This window comes from Chrysochloris asiatica, unplaced genomic scaffold, assembly GCF_000296735.1.
Source record: "Chrysochloris asiatica unplaced genomic scaffold, ChrAsi1.0 scaffold00033, whole genome shotgun sequence".
NCBI classification, from domain to species: Eukaryota; Metazoa; Chordata; class Mammalia; order Afrosoricida; family Chrysochloridae; genus Chrysochloris; species Chrysochloris asiatica.
This window is the reverse complement of record NW_006408551.1, coordinates 20454290-20470129: the sequence shown is the minus strand read 5'-3', so window position 1 is coordinate 20470129 and position 15840 is coordinate 20454290.

Genomic DNA, 15840 nt, shown 5'->3' with positions numbered 1-15840 from the left:
GATCTATTGGTTCTTTTGGCAGCCCATGGCACTTTCAATATTCTCCAACACCACAACTCAAAAGCATCAATTCTTCTACGGTCATCCTTATTCACTGTCCAGCTTTCACATGCATATGAGGTTATTGAAAATACCATGGCTTGGGGCCATGACATAAAGGATTGCTATGAATTAGAATCAATTTGATGGCAGTGGGTTTTGTTGGGTTTATGTTTTGGTTTTGGTTTTGTTGGTTTTTGTTTGTTTCTTGATAATCAAAGGAGCATGGTTGTGCAAAAGTTAAACCCTTGAACCTTTAGCTGAAAAGTTGGAAGTTCAAACTAACTCAGCAGTTCTACAAGAGGAAGACCTGGCAATTCACTTACATAAAAATTATAATCTAGAAAATCTTGTGGGCAGGTTTGCTGTGAGTTGAAATTGATGCCATGGCACATAACATCATTTGATGACCCTTTGACATGATGGTTTAATGAAAGAAATTAAGCTTTTTAAATTCTGCTTATTTCAGGCATTTGATTCTACTTTTACATTTACTGATGAGACTTAAAGAATTACAATCAAATTAAGTTAAGAGAAGATGCCTCTGGGACCTAGTAGCTGTTGGTTTTAATGCTATACCTGCTCGGGGGAATAATATTCTTTTCTTTGGTGTTGGTTATATGTGCCTTTCCAGTTCATGCCAACTCATAGCAACTCTTTTTACGTACAACAGTATGAAAAACTTCCAAGTCCCATGCCATCCTCTCAATCATTGCTAGGTTTGAGCCCAGTGTGGCAACCACTATGTCAGCCCATCTTATTGAGGCTCTTCCTCTCTTTTGCAGATCTTTACTTTACCGAACGTGATGTCCTTTTCCAAGAACTGGCCTTCCTGATGACATGTCCAAAGTATATGAGACAAAGTCTTGCCTTCTAAGGAACATTCTATGTGTACTTCTTCCAGTAAAAGTTTGTTTTTCTTGAAGTTCCTAATATATTCCTTATTCATTGGCCAACTGTCACAAATGAGACAATTGAAAATGTCATAGCTTGGGTCAGGGGCACCTGAGTGACGTCTTTGCTCAAGGCAGTATGTCAAGGGGGAAAATATCCTGACTGTTGCATTGATTGAGTCCAAGTAAAAGGAAATCCTTTACTATTTCTATTATATTTTCTCCCATTTATCATAGTCTGTTTGTGATGATTTTTTTTTCTTTATGTTGAAGTATAATCCCTACTGCAGGTTGTAGTCTTTGATCTTCAAGTCCTCTTTGATTTCAGCAAACAAAGTTGTGTCATCTACATATTGCACGTGGTTGATGCAACATTCCTCAATCCTGATACCATATTCTTCTAGTTTCTCAGCAATGGTTGTGAGGATGGAACAGGATTGGACAGTGTTTTTTCTGTTGTACAAAGCATCACTAGGAGTCAGAAGCAATTCACAGGAACGTTAACAACAACTGGATTTGTACAAGGCAATTAAATCATTTGGTTTTAGCTTGGAGGTGAAGATGATTTTGTTTGTGGTCTTTGCATTTTCTATCAAGAGGTCCTCAAACTGGGTTACGCACAACCCTGGAAGTAAGCAAAGTTTGAAAAGTTTCCAAATTTTCAATTTTCAAATGTATTCTTTCTTACTAATAGCCCTTTTCCTACTTAACAAAATGAAATCTCTCATCATTCTGAACGTTTCAAAATGAAATCTCTCCTCACACTGAATGCTATATGAGATGCAAAACCCTCTTGCTGTTGTGTTCAGTGCTGTCAAATCAGTTCTGACTGTGCAGGGTTTCTTAGGCTGTTATCTTTGTAGGAGAAAGGACCTCATTTTTCTCCCTTGGAGTAGCTGGTGGGCTCGAATTGTTAACTCTGTGGTTTGCTTATTTTACAGAGCAACTTCTAGGATATCCAAAAAAAGAAGTAACTCCAAATTGTATACATGTGAAGAAAATATTAATATTTATGAAATCTTTTCAAAGTGAGGTGGTATACAATTCTTTGCTTTGAACTGAAAAAAAAAAAAAGACTGAATTAGGTTAGCTAACAGATCATTAGCAATCTATACTGAAGGCTGTGGTCAGTCTTTGATCTTCATCTGTATTTTGAGTCCTCTTCACCCACAGCAATCAAGGCTGTGCCATCTGCATATTACAAATCATTTATGAGTCATCCTTCAATTCTGATGCTACATTCTTCATAAAATCCAGCTCCTCAGGTTATTTGGTCAGCATACAGATCAAATAACTATAGTAAAAGAATACAGCCCTGGTGCACATTTTTTTCCTGTTTTTAAAGCATTCAGTGTCCCCTTGTTCTGTTCTAATGACTGACTCTGTCTATGTACAGATTCCTTATGAACAAAATCAAGTGTTCTGGAATTCTCATTCTTCACAATGTTATCCATAGCTTGTCATGATCCACAGTCGAAAACCTTTGCAAAGTCAATAAAGCACACATAAACATCTTCCTGGTATTCTCTATTTTCAACCAAGATCCATCTGAGGTTAGCAATGGTATCTCTAGTTCCACATCCTCTAAAGAATCTGGCTTGAGTTTCTGGAGGTTCTCTGTACTGTTGCAGCTGTTTTAAAATTATCTTCCAGTAAAATTTTACATGCATGTGATTTTAACGTTATTGTTGATAATTTCCACATTTCATTGGGTCACTTCTCTTTAGAATGGGCACAAATTTGGATCACTATTGGTGTGGCGCTGTGGGCTAATGCGTCAGACTGCAGTCTTTTGAACTGCAAGGTTGGTTGTTCAAGCTCACCAGCTGCTCCTTGGACACCTATACAGGGTCACTATGGGTCGGAACTGACCCGACAGCACTTCACAACTAATAGGTTGGCCAGGTAGATGTCTTCCAATTTTTTGACATAGATGAATGAGTTTCTCCAGTGTTGCATCAGTTTGTTGAAAGATTTCAATTTGTAATTCATCAATTCCTAGAACCTTGTTTTTTGCCAACACCCTCAGTGCAGCTTGGACTACTACTTTCATTACCATTGAGTCTTGGTCATATGCTACCTCTTGAAATGGCTGAACATTGACCATTTCTTTTTGGTATAGTGACTGTATACCTTCTATCTTCTTTTGACACTTTCTGTATCATTCAATATTTATCCAAGGAATACTTCAATGCTGCAAGTTGAGGCTTTAATTTTTTATTTCGTTAAGTTTGAGAAATGTTGAGCATGTTTCGTCTTTTTTGGCTTTCTAACTTCAAGTCTTTGAACATTTCATTATAATACCTGACTTTATTTTCTCAAGCTGCCCTTGAAATTTTCTGTGTAGCTCTGTGACTTCCTCATTTCTTCCATTAGCTTTATTAACATCTGTATACTGGGGAGCAAGTTTCAGTCTCATCTGATATCCATATTGAACTTTTCTTTCTTTCCTGTCTTTTTAATGACCTTTTGCATTCTTCCTGTATGATGTTCTTTATGTCATTCCATAATTGTTCTGGCTTTCTGTTATCAAATCTGTTCTTGAGAAGATCTGTAAATTCAGGTGGCATATATTCAAGGTCACATTTTGGTTTCTTAGACTTGCTTTAACTTTCTTCAATGTTAGCCTGAACTTGAATATGAGCAACTGGTGCTCTGTACCCTAGTCTCTCCTTGGTCTGGTTTTGGTTGATGAGCTTTTCCACAGTTTCTTCCAAAAGATGTAACCTATGTTGATTCCTGTGTATTCCATTTGGTGAGGCTGATGTGTATAATCTTTTATGTTGCTGAAAAATGGTATTTGCAATAGTAAGTCAATGGTATTGCAATATTCTATCATGCGATCTCCAGCATTGTTTCTATTGCCAAGGCCATATTTTCCACCTACTAAACCTTCCTTTTTGTTTCCAACCTTCACATTCCAATCATTAGTAATTGTTGATACATTTTAAGTGTATTACTTGATCAATTTCAGATGGAAGAATTTGGTAGACTTCTTCAATTTCATCATTATTGGCTTGAGTGGTTGATAAGTAAATTTGAATGGTAGTATTAACTGGTCTTCCATGTAGGTGTATGAATATTATCCTGTCACAGACAGTCTTAATTTGATCTTGAAATGTTATTTTTGATGACGAATGCTACACCATTCCTCATGAATTTTTAAGAGGCAAGTGACAATTAGATTTAATTGTGAATGCCATTAGTAGTTCTGGTTTTAGAAGGATTGTGTGGCTATGTCTAGTCTTACTAATAAAGGTAACTCTGCTCAATAAAGTAATGTCTGTCACTGACTTCAGAGGGGTTCAAGGGAGTGGTGGCACCGGTGTATGTGAACTGTGAACAAGACCTTCCTATTCAAATATTCTTAACCTGAAGCCCATGAATGAACACATTTGGGAATCTGTGACTTGTCTAAAAATTTTATTCATAATTTTAAGTTGGGGAGAGACATTGTATCAGATTTTCATATGGATTCATAATAGCTAATGTTTGAGACAATGAAACAAATTCCCTTTCAAGACCACAAACGCAGGCAATTTTGAGAGCATAGCATTCTGGATTTTTGTTGTTGTGAAGTGCCACTGAATCAATTCTGACTCATTCTGACCCTGTAATAAGGTTTTCGTGAAGCAGCTGGTGGGTTTGGATCTTGTAGTAGGTCTTCTGTGGTTCTGTTTACAGTATGTACAGACTGCCAAGTAAAGGGATACCACAAAAGAGGTAAACTCTTAGGTAACTGACACAGCGGCTGCAACTATGAGTCAACCATAAGCATAGTTGTGAGGATGGTGCAAGATTGAGCAGTGGTTCAGTCTATTGGACACAGTATTACTAAGAGCTGGAAACAACTGGATAGCACCTAACAACATAGGAAGTACAATCCCCTTGCCCCCTCACTGTGTAGCCAGTATAGGATGTTCTGACTAGCCTATACTCAGATTGAAGTTTTTAAGAGGGTAGTGTCAAGGAAATGTCCCTAAAATATTCTTGCACTATTGCGGCCCACAGTGATTGCTCCCCTTTCTGACAAGCGGCACCAAATACTTTAAAGCTTGATTATACATTATACTGCACTGCTTTTAAAGAGGAAACAACTAGCTGTAGAAAACAACATTATCTTGGGATTTAAGAGGTTTAACTCTGCTATTTAAAAGGTAGTGTAACAAAGTAAATCACTTAAATCTCAGATACCAGTGTTCTTATCTAAAAAATGAAGGAAAAGAGGAAAGCAGATTATTGCACACTCAGATGCCTTACATCAGCCAGGTGGGCAGGTAAATGTCTCAAGCAACAAGATGTTAAATTTAGGGAGTGGTATAGATTGGAGCTGAAGAGACAATGCATGCTTACATAGCTAAAGTCATCTGGATTCTAAACACTGTAATCACTGTGGAAATGAACAAAATTTATTTAAAGGATGGAGATCTGGACTCTGGGTCACTAACTTTTAACTTCTGGACTAAACTCTAAAGCTCCCTTCAATTAAAAAATGCATTGTCATAGCATTATTACATATACAAGATTCTGAAAACTACATAATAGGGTGGAATTTCTGGAGTATTTTTTGTTTTATATTCTTTCTCCTTCAATCACTTAAAGAAAAAAAAATACACACACACACACACACACACACACACATATAAATAAAACCCTTCTTTACTTCTGGCAAGATGATGGACTAGGCAGACTCACTACATGGACCCTCTACAACAAAGATACGAGAAACCAAATGAAATAGACACAGATAAAATTTCTGGAATCCTGAACTTCAGAGGAAAAGTTAGAGAAGTGAACTGAGTAGCCTGCTGAGAGGAGAAGCTGATCAGGGCTGGCATGAGAAGAAGCGTGAGTGGTGACCAGCTGGTCAGACACGGTGTGACCATCTTGAGAGCAGTGTTGGCCACAGAAGGTGGCCTGCCTGAGCAAATTCCAACAGGAAACATGCGATTCCTTCTTTTTCCCCATGTTCCTCTGGTGAACCGAGACATGGTCAGTTCCCACACTCATCCCCATACAAACTCTGCTTGCCAGGAGTTCGGAGCCACGCCAGTGTGTGTGTGGGAGGGGCTGTCTGTGCTGCTTTGGTGCCTGGATACATGTGAGCAGTTTCAGACCTACAAAACCTGCAGAGCCACCAGATCAGACTTTATCAGCCATCCTACCCCTTGTTTCCCTGTGGGCCTAACAGACACCAAAACCAGGCCCTGAACATATGCTTTTACAAATATGACAACCCGGCAATGTCCTACAGACAACAATTTTAGCTCACACAAAGAAATGAGAGAAGGGTTCAAAAAATGAACAAGATGTGGCGGCAGAAAACATTTTTTAAGGAAAAAAGGTAATGGAATTAACTGAAAAAGTTAAGAATGATATTTAGGTATTGACAGAAGGACCAAGGAAAACACAGAGAACACAGAAAAAAGAACGAAAAAAACCCAAAGAAAGCCTAAGAATTATGTGGAACACTAAGAAAAGGAAGAGAAAATGAGAAGCACAGAGAAAATTGTCAAAGAGTTTTTAGAAGAAAACTTCCATGAATGACTGGAGGTTACAAAAAGCTGTATGAGCCCCAAACAAGTAAGTCTAGATCCCCAAAGAAAATCACCAAAACATATCATAATCAAACTGTCCAAAATCAAATACGTGGAAAGAATCCTAAGAGTAGCTCAGGGAAAAATTATCCTGGTATGGCGCTGTGGGTTAATGCACCCGACTTCAAAGCCATTTGAACTGCAAGGTCGGAGGTTCAAGTTCACCAGCTGCTTCTTGGAAACTCTATACAGGATCGCTATAGGTTGGAATCGACTCAATGGCACTTAACAACAACAAACCCACATAGGAAAACCAATAAGACTGCTACGATTTCCTAGCAGAAACTATGCAGGCAAGAAGGAAATGGGATGATATATACAAAACTCTGGAAGAAAAAATTGCCAACCAAGAATCATATACTCAGCAAAGCCATCCCTCCTCTATGATTGTGAAATTAGAACGCTTTCTGATAAACAGCAACAAAAGGAACTTATAATGCCAAGACCGATTTTACAAAAAATTGATAATGGGTGTGCTTTGGACTGAGAGCCAGCAATAGCAGACAACCACCTGAGATTACCATACATGAAAACACCACCCAGACTTCAATCCAGATATAGAAGTATTTAAAGTGAAACAATCCTACAAGACTGAAATTAGGGAACCAGAAATATCATTGTATAAAGAAGTCAACTACAATGCAAAAAAAGAGGGACTACTGCATATACAGATCTTCTAAATGGCAGGGAAGTTGAGTAGATTTCAAGATAAAACAGACTGTTTTAATCAGGGGAAAAATTAAATTACAGGGCAATCTCAAAGAAAATTAATACACACGCACATCAAAATAAAAGAGGAAAATCAGAAAGATTTAGTAAACATTAATACAACAGAAAAGAAAAACCACAAACAAAATGAACTCAGTGCACCAAATTATGTGGCACAAACAAACCGGCAAAACCAGAACAAAACAAAACAAACACAGCAAAATGACAGCAATCAATTCATACCTATTGATTACTACACTGAATGTAAATGGATTAAATATACCAGTCACAACACAGAGCAGAATGGATAAGAAAACAAGATCCTTCAATATGCAGTCTACAAGAGACACATTACAAAGTGGAGACAGCCTAAATGTTCAACAACATTAGAATGGTTAAATAAACTTTGGTACATACAAACAATGGAATACTAGGCAACAATGAAGAATAACGAATCTGCAAAACACTTCATAGCACACATGCATCTGGAGTACATTATGCTGACTGAAATGAGTAAATCATAAAAGGACAAATATTTTATGAGACCAATGCTGTAAAAAGGTAAGAAAACAAAAATCCTCACCACTGGACCAATATACAAAATTCTTATCAATGGAGAAAAGATTGAAGTTGTCAAGGACTTTATTCTTCTTGGATCAACTATCAACACTCACAGAAGCAGCAGCCAAGCGATCAGACGACGTATTTCATTAGGTAAATTTGTTTCACAAGACCTTTTTAAAGTGTTGAAAAGATGCCAGCTTGAGAACTAAGGTGCACCTGACACAAACCACGGTATTTTCAATAACCTCATGTGCATGTGAAAGCTGGACAGTGAATAAGGAACACTGTACTAGAATTGATGCTTTTGAGTTATGGTGTTGGAGGAGAATATTGAAAGTGCCATAGGATGCCAAAAGAACCAATAGATCCGTTTTGGAATAAGTGCAGCCAGAGTGCTCCTTGGAGGACAAGATGGCCAAACTTCGTCTTTCATACTTCAGACATATTGTTAGGAGGGACCAGTCACTGGAGAAGGATATCATGTTTGTTAAGGGTCAGAAAAAAGAGTAAGACCAACAACAAAATGGATTGGCTGAGTGGCAGCATCGATGGACTCAAGAGTGCCAACAGTAGTGAGGTTGGTCCAGGATTGGGCAGTGTTTCATTCTGTTGTGCGTAAGGTAGCTATGAGTCGGTACCAACTCGATGGCACCTAACAACAACAGGGTAGACACATCATGTTTAACATGGGTGATAGAGCAGGCAATATACAAGAGGGAGCACAGCAAAGAAAAGATGAAGGTAGTGGCAGGTACACAGAGAAGAATGCAATAGCTAGTGAATAGAAGTAAACAACTGTTAACTGATAGTACATGGAGGGGACCGAAATCATCGTAATGAAGCTAAATGTAAAACTGATGATCTACTCTATAAACCTTCACTCACTTCACAATAAAAAGTTTAAAAAATAGTAACAAATTGATTCATCAGTTTTTAAAGAAAAATTATGGACCTGTTACAACATAAAGGAATCTGTATTTTAAGACGGTTAAACTATGTAAGGGTGTTTCCTGGTATGGTGCTGTGGGTTAATCTGCTAGAATGTAAAGTCAGTTTGAACCCCAAGGTTCAAGCTAAACAGTTGCTCCTTAGAAACCCTATAAAAAGGTTGCTATGAGTCAGAACCAACTTGACAGAACTTAACTATAGCAAGCTACATAAACTGACACGTTCACAATCTTTCTTAACCAAGTGAGGCCAGTTTACCATCAGTAAACAAGGCATTCTGCCTAGTCAAATTCATTTACATAAAAGGAAAACACTATATATAGCTTTTTAATTTTTTTTAACATCAACCAGTTAACTTTCATAGGCAACTGCCATTTAAATTCACATCAATTATTGATAAAAGATGCCATGGATCCTAAATGGAGACAAATGAAACAATACTGGGAAGAAGGACCTGGCTATCTATTTCTGAAAACAAAACAAAACAAAACAAAAAACCCAAAAAAAACCTGGGCAGTGAAAACCTTATAGATAGTAGAACACTGAACTTACAAAGTGCTCCTCAAGTTGGAAGGCATTTAAAATACGACTTGGGCAGAGCTGTCTCAAAGCAGAATTGACCTTAATGATGACATACAAACGGAATCAAGTTGACAGGACCTTCATTTGTTCATGCAGCATGATTTAAAATGAGAAGAAACAGCTGAAAACATCCATTAATAATTGGAACAAGGAATATATGACATACAATCTAGGAAAATTGGAAGCTGTCAAAAATGAAATGGAAGGCTTGATAATAGATATCCTAGGCAATTGCCTTTGTTAAGTGCTATCGAGTCAGTTTTAACTCCTGTAGTCCCTGTATAGTGTTTCCAAGGTGTGATTGGTGGGTTTAAATGGCTGACCTTGAGGTTAGTTCAGTGCTTAGCCTACAATGCCACACCAGGACTCCAAGACATAGCTGTAAAGGACTGGTATTTGAATTGGGCAATCATATGGTCTGCTATACCATACACTGATCATTAAAAACATTTCCAGATCTATCCTGAATTACAACTGGAGAGACCCTTATTTGTGCCCATTTCAAAAATAGGTAATTAAACAGAATGTGGCAATTGTCAAACAGTATCATTAATAATCACACACAAGTAAAACTTTGAAACATAATTCAAAGTTGCAGCAAAATGTCTACAGAAATTCAAGTAAGATTCAGAAGATAACATGAAATGAGTTGTATTATTGCAGATGCCAGACAGATCTTGGTTGAAAACAGCAAATACCATAAAGATGTTTTTCTGTATTTTAATGATCATGCAAAAGCATGTGACTGTGGAGCATAAAAAATTAATGATAACATTGCAAAGAATGAGGCTATCAGAACATTTAATTGTGCTCATGTGAAACTTGAACCAAGAGGCAATTGTTGAACAGAACAAGGGGATACTACGTGGCTTAAAATCAGGAATGATGTACATTAGAGTTGTATCTGTCCACCATACTTATTCAATCTGTGTGCTGAACAAATAATCTGAGAAACTAGAAGAATATGGTATCAGGATTGAGGAATGTTGCATCAACCACGTGCAATATGTAGATGACACAACTTTGTTTGCTGAAATCAAAGAGGACTTGAAGATCAAAGACTACAACCTGCAGTAGGGATTATACTTCAACATAAAGAAAAAAAAATCATCACAAACAGACTATGATAAATGGGAGAAAATATAATAGAAATAGTAAAGGATTTCCTTTTACTTGGACTCAATCAATGCAACAGTCAGGATATTTTCCCCCTTGACATACTGCCTTGAGCAAAGACGTCACTCAGGTGCCCCTGACCCAAGCTATGACATTTTCAATTGTCTCATTTGTGACAGTTGGCCAATGAATAAGGAATATATTAGGAACTTCAAGAAAAACAAACTTTTACTGGAAGAAGTACACATAGAATGTTCCTTAGAAGGCAAGACTTTGTCTCATATACTTTGGACATGTCATCAGGAAGGCCAGTTCTTGGAAAAGGACATCACGTTCGGTAAAGTAAAGATCTGCAAAAGAGAGGAAGAGCCTCAATAAGATGGGCTGACATAGTGGTTGCCACACTGGGCTCAAACCTAGCAATGATTGAGAGGATGGCATGGGACTTGGAAGTTTTTCATACTGTTGTACGTAAAAAGAGTTGCTATGAGTTGGCATGAACTGGAAAGGCACATATAACCAACACCAAAGAAAAGAATATTATTCCCCCGAGCAGGTATAGCATTAAAACCAACAGCTACTAGGTCCCAGAGGCATCTTCTCTTAACTTAATTTGATTGTAATTCTTTAAGTCTCATCAGTAAATGTAAAAGTAGAATCAAATGCCTGAAATAAGCAGAATTTAAAAAGCTTAATTTCTTTCATTAAACCATCATGTCAAAGGGTCATCAAATGATGTTATGTGCCATGGCATCAATTTCAACTCACAGCAAACCTGCCCACAAGATTTTCTAGATTATAATTTTTATGTAAGTGAATTGCCAGGTCTTCCTCTTGTAGAACTGCTGAGTTAGTTTGAACTTCCAACTTTTCAGCTAAAGGTTCAAGGGTTTAACTTTTGCACAACCATGCTCCTTTGATTATCAAGAAACAAACAAAAACCAACAAAACCAAAACCAAAACATAAACCCAACAAAACCCACTGCCATCAAATTGATTCTAATTCATAGCAATCCTTTATGTCATGGCCCCAAGCCATGGTATTTTCAATAACCTCATATGCATGTGAAAGCTGGACAGTGAATAAGGATGACCGTAGAAGAATTGATGCTTTTGAGTTGTGGTGTTGGAGAATATTGAAAGTGCCATGGGCTGCCAAAAGAACCAATAGATCAGTTTTGGAAAAAATGCAGCCAGAGTGCTCCTTGGAGGCCAGGATGGCCACGCTTCATCTCTCTTCAATTCGGACATATTGTCAGGAGGGACCAGTTAGCTGGAGAAGGATATCATGTTTGGTAAGATGGAGGGATCAAAGAAAAAGAGGGAGACCCCCAAAGAGATGAAGTGAGCAAGTGGCAGCATCGATGGACTGAAGTGTGGCAACAATAGTGAGGTTGGCCCAGGATCGGACAGCATTTTGTTCTGCTGTGCATAGGGTCACTATGAGTTGATGCTGACTCAATGGCACCTAAGAACAACTTTAGGACAGAGCAAAATTGCCCCACAGATGCCAAGGCTGTAAATTGACACATCTTTCCTCTAAGGCATAGCTGGTGCAGTCAAATTGACTGACCTTATGGTTAGCAAGCAAGTACTTAAATATTGTTGTCACCATGACTCCTGTGGCCACCAAACAACCATATTGGTGTTAAGTGCTGTCAAGTCAGTTTCGACTCTTAGCGACCCAGTATAGCAGCTGGTGAGTTTGAACTGCCGGCCTTGTGGTTCAAACTGACCTTGTGGTACAGTGCTTATCCTACTGTGCCATACCAGGACTCCTACCAAACAGCCATAGTCAAATGAAAAGTTCTCCAAAACACTGGTAACTCAAGAGACTTTGTCAGCCTTAAGTTGTTTAGCTACATCATCCATCCCATTTCAAATTCTGTAATCTTAAATTACAAAGAAAAGGCTAAGTAAAAACACTTAACTACTGGTTCTTGGAGTCAAGTGACATTAGTTCTCCCACTTAACACTGCTGGGAGAGAAGATACGTGATTTTTCCTTTCCGCCTCCAACTCACAAGTAGTATATTTTAGTAGCTAAAGATTTAGGACTATTTTGTTCTCTCTTTTTTACTACCAAATAAAATTAACTAATTCAAATGTCAGAAGGATCTGATATAATATGTTAGATAAAATGACAGAATTTTAGAGTCTCAAGCAAATTTTAAATTACTGTTGGAGGGAAAAGCATGAACCCCAAACAGTATCTCTCATAACCTCTTAAAAAAAAAAAAATTCTAATGAGGAACAATTACAAAATACAGAGAGAAAGCTATTAAAATGAATATTGCTTATAATATTTACTGATATGTCTGTGTCTCTCATGATAAATGGAAAATTACAAACTCATTCTGTTGGAAAAAGTCTTCTCTGAGAATGAATTTGGAAATCTAGTCGTGTCAACCACCATTAGTCTGTCAGTTTGTTGCGTGTTGCTGTGATTCTGGAAGCTATGTCATAAGTATTTTAAATACCAAGGTGACCAATGGTGGACAGGTTCCAGATACGCTTCCAGACAAAGACAGACTAGGCAGGAAAGACGGACTACTTCTGAATATTTAGTCACTGAAAACCTTATGAATAGTAGTGGAACAGTTTCAGATAGCTCCTGATTATTGAATAAGCCGGGTTAAGTTTCTAGACTATCAAAGTTATTTTAGTATTAAATTCTGACATATTTATGTAATACCTCAAGTAGGACATGTCTTTCCTTGCCCTTATCTTTTCAGATAAATATTTCTAGTATAGAAAACTTATCTCAATCATACCATTTCTTTCACTGAAATATTCAATAACATACTTTAGCATATAATTTAAGGTCATATTTTTCAGTTTTATTACAGCAGTTACTTTTAGCTTCAGTAGTTGATCACATCTTTAAGAGAATGTAGTAACTAGAGCATAACAACCTTATCAGTAATCTGAAAAATGCATAATAGCCAGTTTCTTAATAGAATTCTCAGTTGGAGTCAATAGATGAGCACAGTAAGTGACCAAAAAACACACCAAAAGATAGACCAAAAATATTTCAAAAGCAGGCAAGAAGAAATAATGTGGGTTCAAGATCATCTTACTACATATTCTAATCAGCTCTCTACAAATGAAGTCAGGTTTCTGTGTAATTCTTCCTGGCTCCCAGAAGAACATAATCTAAGAAATAACCTATCAGTTTTTTCCTTTCATCAGATCTAGCTGTATATTCGACAGACATACCTACTGATTCAAAAGATCTTCTGTGTCCTCTAAACATAATGTAAGTAGCTTGAGTAGAGATTAACTTCAATGTTACTTATTAATCTTACTTAGTATGTGCTATAAAAGAGGGTAGACAACCATTATTTTAAATGGACAAAATATGGTAAAATAGAAAAGTATAACTGCTAAGAGCACAGAATTAATTGCCTGGGCTGGAAGTACTTTTACCACATTTTAACTGAGTGATCATGGCTATGTTATTTAACTTTTGTACATGATTGTCTGAAAATGGGAATAACAGTACCTACTTACACATGTTTTTTTGAGTTAAGAGTTAATGATGACCTACACCTATGGATGCAGTAGCTCAAAAGAGGGAACCAATCTTCACAGTGAGGATCATTTCCACCCCCTCCACATACAGAGTAGACAGGGATGGGCAACTTGGACATTGGCTACCCAAAATGGGGGGGCTACAAAGGCAAGAAGTGACTGACTTATAAGCTTTCAAGAGGGAGCCTAGATCCAGAGGGTGTGGAGGAAGGTAGAATCTCCACTGAGTAATATCCAATCTATCTAGGCGGGACCGATGAAAGGAGATGAGGATAGGTCTCTTGTGATACAATAGTTATTACAAGAATAATTGTTATCAGGACTGACTGTCAGGGTTGGAAATGTAAAGGTAGACTTCTTTTGTAGCAAGGAGGGAAGTGATTGACTTAGCAGTCTAGGAGAGGAGGTCCCTGGGACCATCAAGGGAGAAGAGAGGAGAGCAGGACTCTACTCAGAGAAGCAGTGATGCCTGAGATGGAGGCAGAGATGATGCCGTGGAGATATGGAGCAGCTGGGGACTTTAGACACAGAGAGGGAGAGGGGCTCTGTGCTGATGACCGAGGGGGCAGGCTTGCAGGGTATACCCTTTGGGTGGGTTGATAATGCATGGAGGGTATTGTAACCATGGCAATGAAACAATGTATTATAGGATGAATGTGAAACTAATGTTATCCCATGTAAACTATCACATAATTCACAATAAAATATTAAAACAAAGTTCACGAAATAACTCTTCTATGTAAAATGTTTTGTATGAGTAGCACACAGTAAGCAGTCAATACAGGTTACTTGCTTTATTTTCCCATCCCACCTATCTAGCTATTTACAGTACCTTAGTCACCGACTGACTTCAAATGCATACTGCTTTAACAGGAAAGGTATACCTGGGAGTTGTCACTGATTCTTCTCTCCATCCCATCACTAAATCAGATCTAGTCTACCTTAGTATCTCTGGGAGCAATTCCATTTTTTCTCCCCTGCTACCAGATAAGGATGCACAATATTTTCACATGGGAAAAAGAAATACAGAGGCAAAAAAAATTGGAATGCATAATTTGATCATTTCAATGATCTAGATTAGAGAAGTTTTAAAAAGTATTTTTTAGTTTTGTTGTTACTGTTGAGAATATACACAGCAGAACACACAAAATGCAATACTTCCTACAACTATACTTCAGTGACTGCTTGCAAGATTTTAAGATCAAAGGCATTAAGCAACTACTTAGAAGGAAGAATAGACGTACTGAAAGTATTAGGTCAACTAACTGAGATGTCTCACAAAACCATGATCCTAAACAAGGAACCCAAATCCCATGAAGTTTTGGGCAATATAAGCAGTTTCAGCATCACTCTCTCTTTTTATTTTGGTTGTTGTTGTACATATCTCTATCATACAGCTTTTGCCATTTCAACTTTTCACAGGTATACAACTTATTGACAATAATTACATCAAATGTGCAATTCTACCCTTAATCAATGTGACTTTTCCATCACCATAAACAGAAACACAGTACTCCATAAGCAATAATCCTTTCCTCTCCTTCTTCTTGTCTCTGGAAATTTGATGTCTACTGTTCTTCAGGTCATATACTATTGGTCCTTTTGTGTTTTGACTTAGTTCACTCAGCATGTCTTCAAGCTCCATACACATTACAGCATGTATCAAGACTTCACTCCTCTTACTAGCTGTGCAGTAATTCCTTGTACATTTTGTTTATCCATTCATCTGTGAGACTCCCAGTGTGGTGTTGTAGGATAAGCACTGGATTGAGAACAAGGTCAGCAGTTCAAATCCACCAGCTGTTCCTTGGAAACCCTGTACAGAGTTGCTATGAGTCAGAAACAACTTGATGGCACTCA